Below are 19421 nucleotides of genomic sequence, written 5' to 3'. Positions count from 1 at the left end.
TTTAAAAACATGAGATACAGTGGGATGGGGAAAAACCGCCATAACGTCTTTAGACATGTTTTTTAAAAGTTGAACTTGCATTAATTTTACATGGCTTTCTAAACATGCCGCTCTCTGCGAGACGCGAGTGCAATGCTGATAGATGTCTCTAGAAAATGTGATAAATATGCATTTTGTGTGAACGGCTTGGTTTCAGTAACGTAGCAGCGCCTCGTCTAGTGGGTTCAACTGGATAGGCTAACAAAAGCATTCAAATGCAATCAATGACACATACATCGTCATCGCATCTCGTGCGCCATTGATAAGGCTGCCTATCGGCTGACGCAGACCTTAAATTCGAATGCAACGTTTTTGCATTCGAATGTGGATTTTTTATTTTTATTCGACGAATATTCGAAATTCGATTTTTTTTTGACAGCCCTAGTGTACTGGTCTTTAACTTTATTACCATTAAGCAGGCATTTTGTCCTGTACAAATTGACATACAGTACATTAATTCTTAGAACAATGATGCAATATGGTATTAGATGTCTCACTCAGGGGTGCAATGATGATAAAGTATTGCATTCTCAGAAAGTTTTCACTTCTTGGAGCTTGTCTATGTGGAAAATGGACCTGTAACCTACATGCAAACTTTGAGCATTTGTAGTAGTATAAGCCTATTATCACACAACATGTGTATACTGTTAGGGATGCTGTTGAACTTCTACTGTTGTTATGATTTAGTTTGTTATAGAAAGATTAATTTGGTAGTGCTGTTCTGTGGTAAAGCACTTTACGCCATATAAACAGTCTCAATTACGTGAAATGTGTTCTCTCAGAGCTCATAGAATATTAAGAAGAATATAACACCTTTCACACACAGCTTGAGTCTCAACTCTCACAGCATCTGCCTACTAACCCCCACCTTTTTTGTTTGTCAGTCCTATCATCAGTGAAAATGAGTCCGGTGCATATGATTTGAACATTGCAGATACAGGCTATACAGGCCATTTTTAAAAAATGAAATATGATAATTTATGAACAATATTTTATTTTATGAATGATCATTTATAAACCTTTTAAGACAGACTTACTGTGAGCTACAAGTAGGGCTGTAAAATTGATTAATCGCGATGAATCGCATCCAAAATAAAAGTTTGTGTTTACATACTATGTGTGTGTGTACTGTGTATATTTATATGTATATATATAAATACTACGGTGGCCGAGAAGTGCAGAGCAAATCTCAAACTATACCTACCTTTTCCGGTTTGTCTGATTTTTCGTTTTGTTTTCTGACTTGTAAATTTGTTTTCGGATTTGTCATTGTGTTTTCTGACTTGTTATAATGTTTTCTGAATTGTTGTTGTGCTTTCTGAATTGTTATTTTGTTTTTTAGACTTGCATTTGCTTTTGTAATTTGTTATTTTGTTTTCAGAATTGTGATTTGCTCTGCACTTCTCGGCCACCGTAAAATACACACATGCATACATGTATATATTTAAGAAATATATGTAATACATATTTATATATAATGTAAATCACATAGAAATATGAATATGTAATGTATACAACATGTAAATATTTCTTAAATACATGTATGTGTGTGTATTTATATATACATGTAAAAATACAGTAGACACACATATATTATGTAAACACAAACTTTTAATTTAGATGCGATTAATCACAACTAATCGATTTGACAGCACTAGTCTTATTACTTTGTCTTTTTGTCTAATTTCCAAATACTTTTTTCCCCTTCAAATCAAAGTTTGTGATGTTGTGATTCACCTTGTGAGCCTCATGGCTCATTACAGAGCCCCGCACACGACATGTGAAGGAACAAATGAATATCAAATCCACACATAAATAATTTGTTCCTGTGATTTAATCATTTGTAGCTACGTTTTGTTAATTAGTTCCCTCGTTTTAGTTACATCATGCCACACTGTACTAATTCATTCCCTCTTTTTAATTTAGTTAAATCATGGCCACAAAGCTTGTCATGCTTGCGACTCCACAGCTTATAACTTTTTTAACAAAGACATCTTTTAAATCCTTATGGACAAATTAATATGAAAAAAAAATAAAATTTCCGCAACACATGGGCAGGCACTGTTGCACGCTATTACAGACCTCGTTGTTCGCTTTAGTAATTAGTGAATGAAGGAGGTAGGATGACTGATTTGAATATTAGGTCACACACACTGTGATGCTTCAGATGTTTTTTGTTCAATTACCTGCAGTATGTTGTGAATCTATCACTTGTTCGGGTTACGTGAAGCAGATGGCGTGTAAGAAAAATTGTTCTAAATACCATCAGATTAATCGCAACAATAGCAGAACGAGATCTTTGTTCCTGAACACAAAGAACCACTTCAGCATTAAAGGCTTCATTAGGTAGATATGACTTTAAAGTATACTAATAATATCATTAAAGGGCCCTCATTTTTTTAGACCGTGCTGTAATAACTGGATTCTGGTGATGCTTAGTGCTCTGCTGGCAGTACAGGGCACGTATCTTTCTCTCTCTCTCTGCCTTATTCCCTCCATCCCTACCTTTCTTATATGAACAGCGGCAGTCATGTCCACACTGTAACAGATTTTTGTAATTTGAACAGTATTATACTGTAATATGTACAGTAAGATACTGTAAAATGTGTATACAGTTTGTAAGTGCAAATTATAATTAATTATACTTGTCTCTTTAAAAATAAAAAATTAAGCCATTTAGCCAATGTAACTTTTAGCATAGCCCATTTTATTTGAAGTGTATCCCGTGTATTCTGATACACGCATTAATGTTTCTACCTCGATCTCTATCACTCCAACAGCGCCTCCTGCTGCCAGAGAATAAATTTGCATATATATGCCACCACAAATAGAATGAAAGTCTGAGTGAAGGTTTACAGTGCAGTACCACAATTGGATTGTTTTTTACAGGTAATTTTTTTTTTTTACTAAATGAAAATAAACTACAGTACTGATACTGTAACTGATAATACGGTAAATAAAATACAGTAAGTTACTGTAAAATTTACAGCAACCTATTTACAGTGCAGATTACATAACTGCCACCCCCTCTCTCATTCTTGTGGTCCAGTAGAGGGAAATGCTCAACCAGGATCTTATTATAGTGTTGTTCAGCTGGGCTTAAAGTGCACTATCACACACGTTCTTTGAGTCTCATCAGGCAGGTGCTTGTTACTACGTGTCCATCGTTCTTTCATTCTGCCTAAAATGCTGTGTTTTTGGGATTATATTTGATTCTTCTTCAGCGAAGAGGATTTAGTGTTCGATTTAGATTTACTAGTGTCCACTCTGTATGTGTGCTGACTTTGATTTTTGTGATGGACAGCAGTCAACGGCATGAGCCTATCCGGAGAAGTGTGCAGCTGCTGAGGAAATGGACATGCTTGTGAATTATGAAGTATGTGTGCCCTGTGAGGAGGAGGACAGGGATAAGGAAGAAAGCACAGAGGGAAAGAAAGATGGAGAGCAAGAGAGGAAGAGAAAGAAGGTGGAGCGAAGGAGAGAGAAGAGTAAGCGAAGACAGATGCCAGTCAGTGGCTGGTGTTTGCATACAAATGAATTTAGAAGATAATAGAGAAGGCTATATTTATGTGTGCGGACAGATGTTTTACTGTGGAGGAGTGTTTGTGTGTTCACACTTAAAGGAATAGTTCACCCAAAAATGAACATTTGCTTAAAATGTACACACACCCTCCGGCCATCCAAGATGTAGATCAGGGGCTGGTTGCATAAACGGTTTAGACTAGTCTTAAAAGGTTAGTCAACTAATTGTTTTTCTTCAAGACTGGTCATAGCTTTTTAAATTCAGTTATGAAAAGGTAGATTGGTCTTATTACCCTTTGGCAACTGCTAGTTGGTCAAACAAGTTCTTAAGACACAGTTTTAAGATGGTGGCTAAGTTTATGCAACTGGCCCCAGTTTGTTTCTTCATCAGAACAGATTTGGAGAAATTTAGCATTACATCACTTGCTCATCAATAGATGCCCTGCAGTGAATGGGTGCCGTCAGAATGAGAGTCCAAAATGCTGATAAAAACATCAGAATAATCCACAAGTAACCTACACGACTCCAGTTCATTAATTAATGTTTTGTGAAGTAAAAAGCTGCATGTTTGTAAGAAACAAATCCATCATTAAGGCATTTTAATTTTAAACATCGCTTCTGGCCATAATCCATAATAACACTTCCTCCAGTGTAAAAGTTCATTCCCTGTTGCCCCCTCACATCAAAATCCACTGACATGTTTGTTCTGAACTAGGAGAAGTGTGCAGCTGCTGAGGAAATGGACATGCTTGTGAATTATGAAGTATGTGTGTGCATGTGAGAGGAGGACAGGGATAAGGAAGAAAGCACAGAGGGAAAGAAAGATGGAGAGCAAGAGAGGAAGAGAAAGAAGGTGGAGCGAAGGAGAGAGAAGAGTAAGCGAAGACAGATGCCAGTCAGTGGCTGGTGTTTGCATACAAATGAATTTAGAAGATAATAGAGAAGGCTATATTTATGTGTGCGGACAGATGTTTTACTGTGGAGGAGTGTTTGTGTGTTCACACTTAAAGGAATAGTTCACCCAAAAATGAACATTTGCTTAAAATGTACACACACCCTCCGGCCATCCAAGATGTAGATCAGGGGCTGGTTGCATAAACGGTTTAGACTAGTCTTAAAAGGTTAGTCAACTAATTGTTTTTCTTCAAGACTGGTCATAGCTTTTTAAATTCAGTTATGAAAAGGTAGATTGGTCTTATTACCCTTTGGCAACTGCTAGTTGGTCAAACAAGTTCTTAAGACACAGTTTTAAGATGGTGGCTAAGTTTATGCAACTGGCCCCAGTTTGTTTCTTCATCAGAACAGATTTGGAGAAATTTAGCATTACATCACTTGCTCATCAATAGATGCCCTGCAGTGAATGGGTGCCGTCAGAATGAGAGTCCAAAATGCTGATAAAAACATCAGAATAATCCACAAGTAACCTACACGACTCCAGTTCATTAATTAATGTTTTGTGAAGTAAAAAGCTGCATGTTTGTAAGAAACAAATCCATCATTAAGGCATTTTAATTTTAAACATCGCTTCTGGCCATAATCCATAATAACACTTCCTCCAGTGTAAAAGTTCATTCCCTGTTGCCCCCTCACATCAAAATCCACTGACATGTTTGTTCTGAACTATTTTGGAATGCTTTTGCTCCAAAACGGCACTTGATCTGTGTGCATATTTCTCTCCTGATTCAGACGAAATTACTTTGACTGGAGAAAGCAATACTATGGATTGAGCACACGTATTTTAGGCGAAAACAACGGTTTAAAACATCTTAATGAATTTGATTATTAAAAACACAGATTTTCACAAGATATTAATTGTTGGACTGGAGTAGTGTGGATTACTTGTGGATTATTGTGATGCTTTAAAGGGTTAGTTCAGTCAAAAATGTTCACTGCAGAGGATCCATTGGTGAGCAAGTGATGTAATGCTAAATTTCTCCAAAATGAAGAAGCAAACTCATTTACATCTTGGATAGCCTGATGGTGAGTACATTTTCAGCAAATTTACTTTCATTTAGTTTGAACTATTGCTTTAAAGGAAGTTGACCAAGAATAAAATTAAAATGACGCTTATTGTTGTTCCAAACTTCTAGGACTTCATTTCTAATAAAACACAGAAAGAGACATTTTGAATAATGTGTTGGTTACTCTTTTAATGCAATTACAATGGAGTTGCAATAAAATGACAATAGCACAAGATCTATTTTCTTCAGTATTATGACGTACACTGCTTTCTCCCAGATGTATTTCTTTTAAACGCTGTCATTTAGCTCTGCCTTCCCAAGGGCTTCCATAATGAGTTTATGGAGTTTATATTAGTCTTGCGTACATGTGGGAACACCCTAAGCCAGAGTGTCCAAGGAACTCCAATATCACGTAACACTCCACAGTGAAACCTGATGTTCATGATATAGTGTAATAAATCGAACCCTGACCCGGCATTCCCGTAGAGGAGACATCTCGCTGTAATTTCCAGCTGTTTAATTGGCTTTAATTGGGACAAATAAAACACAGCTCAGGCCAGCGTTACTAAGAGATAACCTTGACATTCTATTTAGCCCTGCTGTCTCACAGTACTGGGAATTCAGCCCAGCTTGTCGGCTTGCTTCAGATCTGCCGGTGGAATAGCCGCTCTTTCACTTCCAGGGTCACTGATCTGGACTGTCATCAATCCAAGCAGATAGATTTAAAATAATAAAAAAGACTGATTATATCCAGGTTCTCCTCTGAGAGCCACGATTCGCTTCTGATTTTTAATTATACAAACACAGCACAGAGGCGGTGATGTTCTACAGGGGTCTAGAGAGTCTGCACCACCATCCAGTTACTAATTGGGTATTATTATTCATTTTGTGACAAAATGAAAATCTAAGGCTGAAGTTCAGATGTAAAATGTAAATGTAGTATGTAAATACTAAATAAGGTGGCTGCTTATAAAATAAAATAGTAAAATACTACGGTATATGGATGTTGTTAAAGACCAGGCTTAAATGCAAGACTCAAAACATATTTGTAGCCTATATTTAAGATTTATATATATTTGAATTTCCATCCACTTGGATCACACAGTTGTAATATAAACTAATATATTTGTCAGTCACACATAAATTAGATTTGATGTGATAGCACTAATACATTCAATGTATTTTAAATACATTTTTATATAGCAGTTTTAAATAACAGTTTATTGTATGTAAACCTCTAATACATTTTAATTAATGAAATCTTGCTTGTTCCACAGCTGTCCATATTTGAAACTGTTCACTATGTTTGAACATGTCTCTGTGTTTTAAGTGTTTAAATATAAATTCATTTTCACAATTACCAGATTTATGCTGATTCTAAGGAATTTGAATAAATGAACATTTTGAAAATAGCATTATTTAAATAAAATCTGCAACTACTTCATAAGAATATATGACTTTATATTTTTTTCATGATTTATTGTGGTCCCAGATCTGTGTATGTTGAGGTTGTTGTGGTTTTTAAGCTGTCTCGTTTGCCATTTTATGTTTCTGAAGGACTTCATGGTGGACAACTGCTTATTCTGGCCAAGAACCACCCACTTAGACAAAACAAGGGCATCTGATCAACCTGTAAAGCGTCCAACCACAGTTTGTGTTGTTTTTATATGACATTAATGCCGGCTATTCTAAACACAAAATTGGACTGTGAGTGAAAAATAAGAAAAAACCCAGAAAAATATAGTTGTTCACATAGATATCTAATTTACTTTATAATGGTTCTAACCTTGCAAACAATTATTTTGCTAATTCTTTATCAGAAATGCTTATTTTATCAGCCCAGTATATAAACACGACTTTTAATAGCTTTTTAATACCTTCCTTCAGGCATTATAGACCTTCTTGGTTTAGGTTTTATTGACATGTAAATGTGGGCCATTTTTGCAGCATTTTTTTTTTTTCATCTTATGACCCCTTTAAGATGTTCACTGTCTCTTGCCGTATTTGTGTGCCGTATGAACTGCAAAGATTGAATTGGGACAGGTCCTCATTTAACACTAGTCTGGGACCTGAGAATCAGTGCCAATTGCAATCACTTTTTTTTCTTGTTTTTTGCCTGTGATTAGACGAACACCAGCTAGTTTTAAGGCTGCATGCGAGACAGGATTTAGCTCTCCGTGTGATTGCTTATGACCTGAGCATATGAGAGCAGAGGACCTGTTGATCCAATCATGTTGGGATTCACACTCATATGAAGTAACACCTTTCAGTAGAGCTGAGCTTGGGAGGCCGCCTCTGTTATACAGTGATGTTCTCAGTGACAGCCAAAGCTTCAAAGCTCGCCCTGTAATCATCCAAAAACACCCACCCCATGTGATGACGGCGGGACATCTGGTGTCACATCCGGCAACTTTTTGGACACTGACAGCTTGATGGTGTTTACATTCTTTGTAAGCCAGAACATTTGTTTGTTTATTGTCATGTATGCTAGATATTTACGCATCTATGTGATTTTATGCTTAAGTAAATGATTCATTAAAAGTAATTGGTGCTTCAAAGCATGTAGCTAATTTCTATTTACTAGACCTCTGTTATTGAATACAAAACACCCACAAGAGAAAATGAAAATGGCTCTAGACATTATTAAGGGTTTTGAACTAAATTAAATAAATAAATGTATGCATTTAGCAGAAGCTTTTATCCAAAGCGACTTACAGTGCATTCGGGCTATACATTTTTTACCAATATGTATGTTCCCTGGGAATTGAACCCACGACTTTTGCATTGCTAACGCAATGCTCTACCACTGAGCCACAGGAACATAACTAGAATTAAATAGAATTACACATTTAGATAGAAAGGGACAGTCTAGTCATACATTAAAAAATATATAATTTAAGTTTTTTCTTGTGGTCCATTTTTTGAGACTTTTTTGCACTCTACCAAATTCAGTTAAATTTATGCTCTTATGCTCAGCAAGGCTATTGTAAAATAGTATTACAATTTAAAATAACAGTTTTTTTATTTTAATATATTTTAAAATGTTATTTATTGCTGTGATGGCAAAGCTGATTGTTTTTCAGCAGCCATTACTCTTCAGTATCACATGATCAGAAATCAGAAATCATTCTAATATGCTAATTTGCTACTCAAGAAATATTTCTTATTATCAATTTTGAAAATTGTAGTGGTTTTTTGTCTTTACTGTCACTTTTGATCAAGTTCATGCATCCGTGATGAAAAAAAGTATTAATTTCCCCCCAAAAATAAATATATTATTTATATATATATATATATATACTTGTTTAGGCTGCAGAGTCACAGCTATTTTAACTGGAGTTTTGGGTTCTAAATATGACTCTGTGTATAGTACATTGACTTTTTAATTTCAAAAGATCAATGAAAGTTTGGTTTGTGATGATTTGTTTTCTTTAAGAGGCGTAACATTGATCTGTGGTGGCTGGCCTGCTGTGGATGTGATAAGTCTGGATTGACAGTGATGTGAGTGGATTAGAGGAAAAGTTCCTTTCTATTGCTGCTCACTGAAGTCATCCTGACAGTCTAAGCATATACATGCTAGCCTTTAGCCATCATTAGAGAAGGAAAAAGAACAGCACATCACTACAGCCTTCTCAAAAACTGAGCCGGAATCAAATCGGAGGTGTATTGGAGATTTTCTGAGAGGTTTGTTTATAAAGACAGTTAACTGTGAGACGGTGGCTGCCAGTATGTGACTTCACTATAATGAAGTTTCTTTGTGTTAGTTGTCTAGAGTATTCTTAACTATTGTGTATGTATATGTTTGAGAGAAAGTGATAGTTCTGCTCTGAGTGTGTTATAATGAGAAATCCTTCTCTGAGTTGCCTTCATTTGGCTTCTGCTACTTACGAACCTCTTAATAGATAAATATAAACATCTTTATATATTTTCCAATACTGATATATACTCTCATAGGGTTTCTTTAGGCTAAATTCTCTCAAACAGCTGATAGTACTTTTTGTTTGTTTGTTTAGCTGACTATCTGATGACTTGTTTTTTTGGATATGCCATATGTTGTTGTAGACTTGTTTGGATCCACCTTTTCTGGGCAAATGTAGCATTGCTTTTTTCTTAGCTTGCTGGGCACTGGCTCAAGATGTGATGTTGTCAGGGATTTCTTCAGTGATCTGGGACAGATTGGAAACAGCTGCTCGGTGGCTAACGGAACTGGAATTATGAGGCATTGAGTCTAAACGATGTGATTAAAAAAATAGATCAGAAACGAGAGATTAGAACTGTATCATTATGCGCCGTAATTAATCAACTTATTACTGAGCAAATCTGTGGTGTGATATAGCCTGCAGTGTTCATATTTTACACCTCTGTTCTCTTTAAATTGTGGTCACCACAAAAACAAAAATTCGGCAATTTAGCTACTCCTCATAAAGTTGTTCTAAAGCTGCATTTGTTCCTTTCCTCGGAACACAAAATGAGATATTTTGTAGCTCTTTTTGTATAGTGAAAATAGATGAAGGCCTTTAAGACATTATGAATGTTTTTACTGTCACTTTTGATCAATTTAATGCAACTTGCTGAATAAAATTATTTTTAAAAAATCGCTATAAAAGTAATCTGGTGCTAAGTAATCTAAGTCTGTGTAATGAAAAAGGCAGCAATTACATTTTTTTTAAAGGGGTCATATGATGCTATTTTAAAGATCATTATTTTGTGTATTTGGTGTAACAGAATATGTTGACATGCTTTAATGTTCAAAAAACACATTATTTTCCAAATACTGTACATTATTGTGGGTCCTCTATGCCCCGCCTCTCTCAAACACGTCGTTTTCAACAAAGCCCCCTCCTTTGACAAGCGCAGTCTGCTCTGATTGGCCAACTGACCCAGTGCATTGTGATTGGCCGAACACCACAAGCACGCGTCGGAAATGTAACACCCCTTACCATAATCGCAGCTTCAGCTTTCAAAGTAAATATCAAGACAGTTAATAATGTCGTTAATTTTCTAATATTTCCACATAGTGAGGTAGATATGTGGGGGCGTGTTTAGAACAAGCCGTTTTAGGTAGGCGTGGCTGACTCTTAACTTTTATAAATAATATCTCTTTGGATTTGAGACTTTAGTCTTTGCAACGTTACAGATCTTCTTTATGCACCAAGAGCTTGTAACACTCCAAAGAGAAAGGAAAACTTGCAATCGCATCATATGACCCCTTTAATGAAAATATTGCCCTCCACTATAGGAGATTATATATTTTCAGTGAATGATGATTTATTTATTTTTTTACATGAATTTTCCTTTTTTGTGGATCTGGTTTTGAAAGTTTAGCTGCTTCTTTTTTATATTTTATTTGTGTGTTTTTCTCCTGGAGTGCTGATCAATAGGAAGAAAAGGGCTGAAAGGACCCTTGTTTACTCTGCAGAGCTAATTAATTCTCACTGCAGTTCTGATCAATTTCATTTCACACACCATTATGTCAGCATAAATATTGTCCCACTGTGCCCTCAGATAAATGCTTGTCTTTTCTTTTTTGTCTTTTTTCGAGTGTTGTCTTCACTCCTTTCGATTCATCTTCACTGCTGGAGTTCCACAGAAACCTTTAATGTGCTAACGAGTATGTGACCTATTGTTATTGTCCTCTTTACTTAGCCGAGGCTGTAATCATAATCTTACATTCTTTCCTGAAGTTCATTCCTTCAAGCGTTACAGTAATGTCAGCATTTGTGAAAGCAGTGTTTTCATAGCCTGTGTTAAAGGACATTATGGCTTTGAGCAATTTTATGAGGTTTTAAGAGGCTGCTTGTGATGCCACAAAGCAGCTAAAGGAATAAGGTCACCTACAAGCTTTCTAAAGGTTTTTGTTTTCTTTTGCTATCTTTGTCCTTCCTTTTTCCTCTCTGTGTTCTGATACAAGACAGAAGGCACTGCATAGAAAAGAAAAGTACACTTCTCACTTTGAAGTAACTGAATAGGTCTTATTGAACATGTCTTTATTTACACCTCCACACTTTTATTTTATTATTATTTTATTATTTTTTAGGACAGCAGAAAGAAAAAGGAGAGCGACAGAGAGAGAGAGAAAGAAAACAGGATCACGGCTTGATAGGCTAGACTCAAACACCAGACAAAAGTTTCAATACACTTTTCAACACCGAATTTCCTATGATATTAAAAACCTTATGACATAGGGATTTAAATCATTAAAATTGCTGACATAGTTATGAATTTGCCAACATGTTTTTTGTAATCTAGGTAAGAGGTATTTTGACAAAATTCAAATATAAGATATAAGATGAGTTTTTTTTATATAATTCCCATACTTGCCTTTGTTTTATTGTATTTTATTATTATTATTACTATTATTATTATTACTATTTTTGATGACTTGTAAATGGTTGAAATGGTAACAGAGTGTATCTTTTTTTTTTACTGGCACATATAACAATTTTGGGTCAGTGAGTTGTTTTTTTATAAAAAATAATACTTCTATTCAGCAAGGATGTTTTAAAATTACTGAAATTGACAAAGGGCATTTATAATTTTAGAAAGGTTTTCTACTTCATATAAATTCTGTTCTTTTGAACTTTCTATTCATCAAAGAATCCTAAAAAGTGTGTCACGGTTTCCACAAAAAATATTAAGCAGCACATTTGTTTTCAACATTGATAAAAAAATAAGATGTTTCATGAACAGCAAATCAGCATATTAGAATGATTTCTGAAAGATCATGTGACACTGAAGAATGGAGTAATGAGTGCTGAAAATTCAGCTTTGACATCACAGGAATAAATTACATCAGAAAACAACATCGATTTTAATAAGAAATGCTTATTGAGCAGCAAATCATCATATTATAATGATTTCTGAAGGATCGTGTGACATTGAGTAATGAGTGCTGAAAATTTAGCTTTGCCATCACAGGAATAAATGACATTTGAAAATATATTAAAATAGAAGACAGTTCTTTTGCATTGTAATAATATTTCGCAGTATTTTACTGTCACAGTTTTTAATGTATTTTTAATCAAATAAATGCAGCCTTGGTGAGCATTAGAGACTTCTTTCAAAAACATTAAAACATCTTATACCAACCCCAAACTTTGAACCGTAGTGCATATACCTTATAAACCTCCCAAACGTTTACTGTAAAATATGACCAGAAATTTATATTTGCAGCTGGAGATCACATCTGCACTTCAAAGAACTCCAATTTCTTCTTCTCCTTTTCTCCAAGTGCTGTTCTCTCTTTCTGGTGGTCCCATGTTAATTTGAGTAGCGCACCGAATAGATGAGTGCAGATTCTCTATCTCTGCCTCTTAGTGCATGGGAGTAGCAAAGGCTAATTGAATAGCATAGCTGTAATAGGCTAGATTTAATTTGCCTTGCCCTCACTGAAAACCAATTAGGAAAACGGTGAGGAGGGGTGGCCGCCTTCTAGACTGACACTCTCTCCGTCTGCAGAGTTTCACAGGACATGCAGCCGAGCCTTTCGCCAAATGTTTGCCTATGCTGGCAGCATTCCACACTTGACCCAATACAAATGGCCCCCTGGCTGTTGGAAAAAAGGCTTAACCGTATTCACAGACAGCCAAACACGCTAATTAATATTGATAATGGGGAGAGGACAAGCTCAGCTCTGCAAAGCTGACAAAATGCAGGACTTTTCAGACCCTTTTTTGTTTTAAAAAGATAGACATTGGGCCAAAGGGACGGTCAGTTTTGTGGTGCTGAACTGGCATGACAGCTTGCTAATCTGTTGCAATTGTTTCTAATTGTATGGGAATAGTTTTTTATTTATTATTTATTATACTGCGTTCATGGACCTGGGGCGAATTTTTATACCAGATGCTTGGTAATGTTTCTATTATAATTATAAACAACTCTCAAAAAACATTTGTATGGTTTTTTATATTTACTCATAACACAGTTCTCCTTAAATATTATGCTATAAATGTATTATTATTATCATTATTTTATAATTTATATAAATATACAATTCATATAATAAATATATAAGAAGAATTTTACAGTAATAAAAACCAATAAAACTAAATTTTAATAACTAAAAGTTTGCCATTTTAGTTTATGATTCATTTTCATAAATGAGGGGATATAGCATTTAAATGTATGAATATTTAATTAAACTTTGAGGAGTGCAAAATGTATTAACATAAAAATTCTGTCATTTAATAAAATGGCAAAACAAGTGTGTTTTATGGAATTAATTTAAATAATATCATACTTTGACAAATTAAGCATATTTAAAGCAATCAAATTTAAATTTGTATTATTATGATTATTATTATTATTGTCAGAAGTAATTTTTTGGTGAAGTTGACCTCAAACACTCTGAAGGAAATGATGAAGGAGAATGAAATATTCTTACAATCATGGTTTTGTATTGTTTTTCTGTGATTTTAAAATGTCTAGCGAGTACTAGTTTATAAATTCCAGAGGTGAACGCACTGAATGTGGTGTGATGGAAGGTCTTTTTCTTGCTCTCTCTCAGCCGTTTTCTCTTTTTCCTGCCTCCCCTGATCATTTTTCTCTCTCTTTTGAGGGCTGCTGATGTCCAGATGTCTGTTTGCGTTATGCACGTTAGTGTGGTGGGTTGCTGGAGGGCTGAGCTTGTGTTGCCCAATTGCCTGTTAGCGGGGTGTAGGAGCCATGCAGCTGGGGACGAGTAGGGCTATAAATACCCTGCCGCTCACTCTCTTGAGGCCAGTGGCTGTGCAGTGCACTAGCTCTTTCTCTGATCTACAGCAACTCTTTCAGCACACAGCATCTGAAAGGTCATTGAGTGGCCAGCCATTCAAATGACGAATATCTGACAATTGTGTGATTATATAGCCTACTCTTACAAAGGTCTAGTAGTTCTTTGCAGCACATTCTACTAAAACCTTCTTATTAAGAGCTATTTTCACTGTATAGGGCTTTTGTGTTGGACATTAAAAAGTTTTAAATGTTTTCTTTTAAATCTTTTTTTAGGACTGACTCTCTGCTCAGTGAATTAATGAAATGTATTTAATTAATGTGAATTAATGTGATATGTATTACCCTTTTTTAAATATTTAGAAATAAGAATTGTACAGTAGTAAAAAAAACATCTACAGCTTAATAAAACGCTTTGTTCAAATTCTAATAACCAAAAAATTTACAATTTCAGTTTAAATGATTTGCGTTCATAAATGAGGGGCTATAGCATTAAAATAAATAAATAATTAATAAAACTTTGAGGAGTACAAAATGTAATCAACAACGTTTAAAAACAAACAAACAAAAAACAGTATTTTAAATGGAAAAGCACGTTTTCTTTGGCATGAATTGAAATCATATACTTTGACATAGTAAGCACAAATATATATATATATATATATATATATATATATACACACATTTACTGTATATATTATTATTATTATTATTATTATTATCATATTTCCGGTAGTCATTTTCATTATATTCTTATAAAAAGTTCTTCAGGAGTTCTTTGCAGCACATTAGATTCTACTAAAACTTTCTTAAAGGGATAGTTCACCCAAAAACCCAGAAAGCTCTCTGACCCTCCCATAGACAGCAACACAACTGTAATTTCCCCAGGTCCAGAAACGTAGTAAGGACATCAGTAAAACAGTCCATGTGGCATCAGTGGCTTAACTTCAATTTTGCGAAGCTATGAGAATATGTTTTGAGTGCAAAGAAAACAAAAATAACATAATTTATTCAACAATTCTTCTCCCCCGAGTTACGTCTTACATAAACAACGCTGATTACGCAGATTACGGTCATGCACGCGCTTTATCCCGCGAACGTAAACAACGCTGATTACGCAGATTACGTTCATGCGCGCGCTTTATCCCCCGAACGTAAACAATGCTGATTACGCAGATTACGTTCATGCGCGCGCTTTATCCCCCGAACGTAAACGTTCTTGGATACTTGTTTATGCTTAGGGGAAAGCGTGCGTATGTGTTGTGAATGTGATACTCAAAAATGGTGGAAGACGTAACTCGGGGGAGAAGAATTGCTGAATAAATTATGTTATTTTTGTTTTCTTTGCGCTCAAAAAGTATTCTCGTAGCTTTGCAAAACTGAAGTTGAGCCACTGATGCCACATGGACTGTTTTACTGATGTCCTTACTACGTTTCTGGATCTGGGAACATTACAGTTGCGTTGCTGTCTATGCAGGGTCTGAGAGCTCTCAGATTATCAAAAATATCTTAATTTGTGTTTCGAAGATGAACGAAGATCTTACCGGTTTGGAACAACATGAGGGTGAGTAATTAATGACAGAATTTTCATTTTTGGGTGAACTATCCCTTTAAGCACCATTTTCAGTGTGTGTGGCTCTTGAATTGGCAATTAAAAACTTGAAATGGAACTTGAAACATGAAATTGAATGAAATGAGGTAAAGCTACGAGAAAAATAGTGGGGAAAATATAATTAAATAATAATATAAAATTATTAAATAAAAAAATTATTACAATAAAATAACTAGGTTAAAAACTATGTTAAACTCAATCAATTGTATTAATAAATATATGTTGAAATAAAGAAATAGAAAACATTTTACTGGTAATATTTTACACAATTTTATAATATTTTTCACCATACAAATGGTCTTCATGTATGAAAATGTATATAGCAGCTGACATTATTTTAGCAAGGGTGATCATAATATTCTGGGGTCCATGCCAGCATCAAATAATTTGGCTTTTTTTTTTTACACATTTCTACATATGCTGTATTTGTAACTTTTTTTTTTCTTGGACCAGTTGAATGATTATTTTCAGAAAATGTCGTGAGCCACGTCAAGAAGACAGACAGTTTTATCAAATCAGTTGTGACGCAAACACTGACTCCCATGCGCAGCCAAAAGACACAGTTGCACGAAAGCATAACACAACATGCCCGGGGGTCACCAGGCTATTCAAGGCTATCTGTTTACACGTACTTGTCAATGATCAAACCATTTTCTTTTCGCAGCTATTCACACAACAGTCTAATTTTAGCCCTGTAGATTATCCATGGTTCGGGACATCAGTGTAACGTTTCTGAATCTTCTCCAGAACAAAGGCCGCCCCCCGTTACACCTGACTGCTGCCATGAATTAGTAAACATGCTTTTTGTTCCCTCTGCTTCCTGTGATCTGGAGGGCTAAGCTAACCGTTAGGCTAGCTCGTCTTAAGAGCGGACGCTTAGGCAGGTGTGAGTATCTGGAGATCTCAAATGCCTCATGTACTTACTGTACTGTAATCTGTTTGCTGGGTCATTACATGGCTGTTTTTGGTGGTTTTTGTACCACGTTAGTTTATTTAATGAAGTATTTTTCAAATGGCATCATAGATATAGTCAATCCAGTATTTGTCCTGCATAGTCAGTCTTTATTGTATTTCAATATAAATGATATACTCTGGGGTCCAAAAGTTTGAGACTTCTACTGAAAATGCTTTTATTTTGCTTGTGTTTTTATTTATTTATTTAAATTTTTGTTATATGGGTAAATGACATACAAGTGTTCAAGATAAAGAAAAGGAAAAATCTTTTAAAAATCTAATTTAAACACATCAAGTTCTTAGAAATGTACAATTTGTGTGTGTGTGTGTGTGTGTGTGTATGTGTAATAAATAATACTTTTTTAAGCAGTTTAATGTCTCTAAAAATGTCATGGGGTATAACCAACAAGGTAAATGTAATATTTTCTTATTAAAATATTAGAAAAATATATTAAAATATTTTTTTCTTTAAACATTGAATACATGTGAATGTATACATCTTAATAATTTCCCCCCATTTTTTTAAGGTTAAAAGTATAGTACACTATAGTAAACAGTACAATTATGAATCACAATTTTATTGATGTTTTGTGAAACTGCACCACATTTCAAAACCTGAACTAACCTTGTCTTTTGATAATAAAGTCTGATTATCTGACATCATAATTTTTGCATATTGACTGACTTTAATAGTCACATTACTTGACACTGATACGGAGGGCAAACATTTTTTAAATATTAATATTTTATTTATAAAGTTTTTTAGTTTGCATCAACGTTTATTTGCATTCATACATTTTTTAAAAGTAGGAAAACGACAACAAGATTTTCAGTGTGGTCTCACATATTTGGACATATGAGTATGACTTAGCATGTCATGTTGATTATGTGCTTCTATTCATAGTGAGTCAAGTGGCTGTTTCTTGAATGTTCAGTTTGTTCACTCATAATATTTCAATCAGATCATAGGAGGCTGACAGCCACTTGAATTTGTAAGCTTTTCGGGCACTGAGAGCTTTTGCTGAAGGAGCCAAACATCTGCTTTAGCCGCATGCTAGCAGGACTAACAGCAACAAGCAAAATCATTCTGTGTGTGTTGTCCATTTACAGCAGTTTAATATACCCACACTCTGTTTTCATGCTTGTTTGTTCTCTACAATCAAATGGAGCAGGTGTTAATGTTTTGTATGTAACCCAAACCAGTTTATGGGCACACATACACATGTATAAACAGACGCGCTGATAAGCTCCTGTTTGCTTGCCAGAGTAGTAATAGCCCCTGGTAATGTGTAAAGAACATGATGATGGTGTAATGTTGCTTTGTACTCATTGGCCACCTGCTAAAGTCAGGCCTTACAGGAAAGCACCACTGTTGACAAGAACCACAAAAGAGTCACTCTGCTAACAAAGAACACACAGTCTAAACACAGACACGCTAGCTAGCTAGACTGTTTAATGGTAGATGATATGCTTGTTTAGCAGTAAGATTCATATTTTATTCCTGTAGAAAGGGGAAAAAAAACATATTAAAGTTTATAATTTATAATATTTTCATCTTTGACCTAGCAGAAATGGCACATAAATGTGAAGTTGGTTTTGAGAAAAGCTTTAAATATTTGCAGGTGCCACTTGACTGATCTGATTTAGTATCTAGTGTAGAAATTACATAAGTGTCCAAATACTTCTGGAACCACGGTGGATTTATACATTTTTATATTTTCTATTATAACATCACTGAAGATCAGAAGATACAACATGTTATTTATTTATGAATTATTTCTATAATAATATTACTTCTGTATAATGTTTTAACTGCTTGAAAGCTTAGGGTCTGTTAAAAGAAAAAATATATTATTTATTTATTTATTTTTTAAAGTCTCATACTAAAATATTAGTTGTAAGAATATTACAACTTTCATAACTGTTTTCTGATGTAATTTATTCCTGTGATGTCAAAGCTGAATTTTCAGCACTCATTACTCCATTCTTCATTGTCACATGATCTTTCAGAAATCATTCTAATATGCTGATTTGCTGTTCATGAAACATCTTATTTTTTTATCAATGTTGAAAACAAATGTGCTGCTTAATATGTTTGTGGAAACCATGATACATTTTTTTAGGATTCTTTGATGTATAGAAAGTTCAAAAGAACAGAATTTATTTAAAATATAAATCTTTTGTAACATTATAAATGTCTTTACTGACACTTTTGATTAATTGAATGTGTCCTTCCTGAATAAAATGATGTATTAATTCATTAAAAATACAACATTTTACTATTTGTTATGTATCTATTTATTCTGTATTGATAGGTTTTGTTTCTGTATTTTCCAGAAACGGAGGAATGAGGTGTTTCCATTGCATTTATCTGAGTTATCGCTCATATATAATGTGCATTGGCTCGTTTAGTTTACACTCGAAGTAGATTGGTCCCTCTAAGCGAGATCCCAATTCGTCGGTCATCCGACGTGACGTCGAGAGTGACCGACTGAAAGGGAACCAAACATACCAAGATGATGATGATGTGTAATCATGAGAACAGATATGATGCAAGTGAACGGCATAATTATAATTATGAGTTCCCCAGGTAGAGCGGTCGGTTGCGATGCAATTGTGTCCAA

General features: G+C 34.7%; 1 long non-coding RNA gene across 1 annotated transcript in view; it reads left to right on the top strand.

The window, feature by feature from the left end:
* Positions 1-19180, top strand: part of LOC107723234 (uncharacterized) — a 33296-nt gene extending 14116 nt beyond the window's left edge. The window contains exon 3 of the long non-coding RNA XR_001637900.1: positions 19135-19180. This is a non-coding gene — a long non-coding RNA (uncharacterized LOC107723234). The remainder of the gene's footprint in view (positions 1-19134) is intronic.
* Positions 19181-19421: the final 241 nt, after the last annotated feature.

Source organism: Sinocyclocheilus rhinocerous, unplaced genomic scaffold, assembly GCF_001515625.1.
Source record: "Sinocyclocheilus rhinocerous isolate Xijiao unplaced genomic scaffold, SAMN03320098_v1.1 scaffold2199, whole genome shotgun sequence".
In the NCBI taxonomy this organism is placed as follows: Eukaryota; Metazoa; Chordata; class Actinopteri; order Cypriniformes; family Cyprinidae; genus Sinocyclocheilus; species Sinocyclocheilus rhinocerous.
Note: the sequence above shows the minus strand (reverse complement) of the source record. Positions and strands in the feature narration are given on the sequence as shown.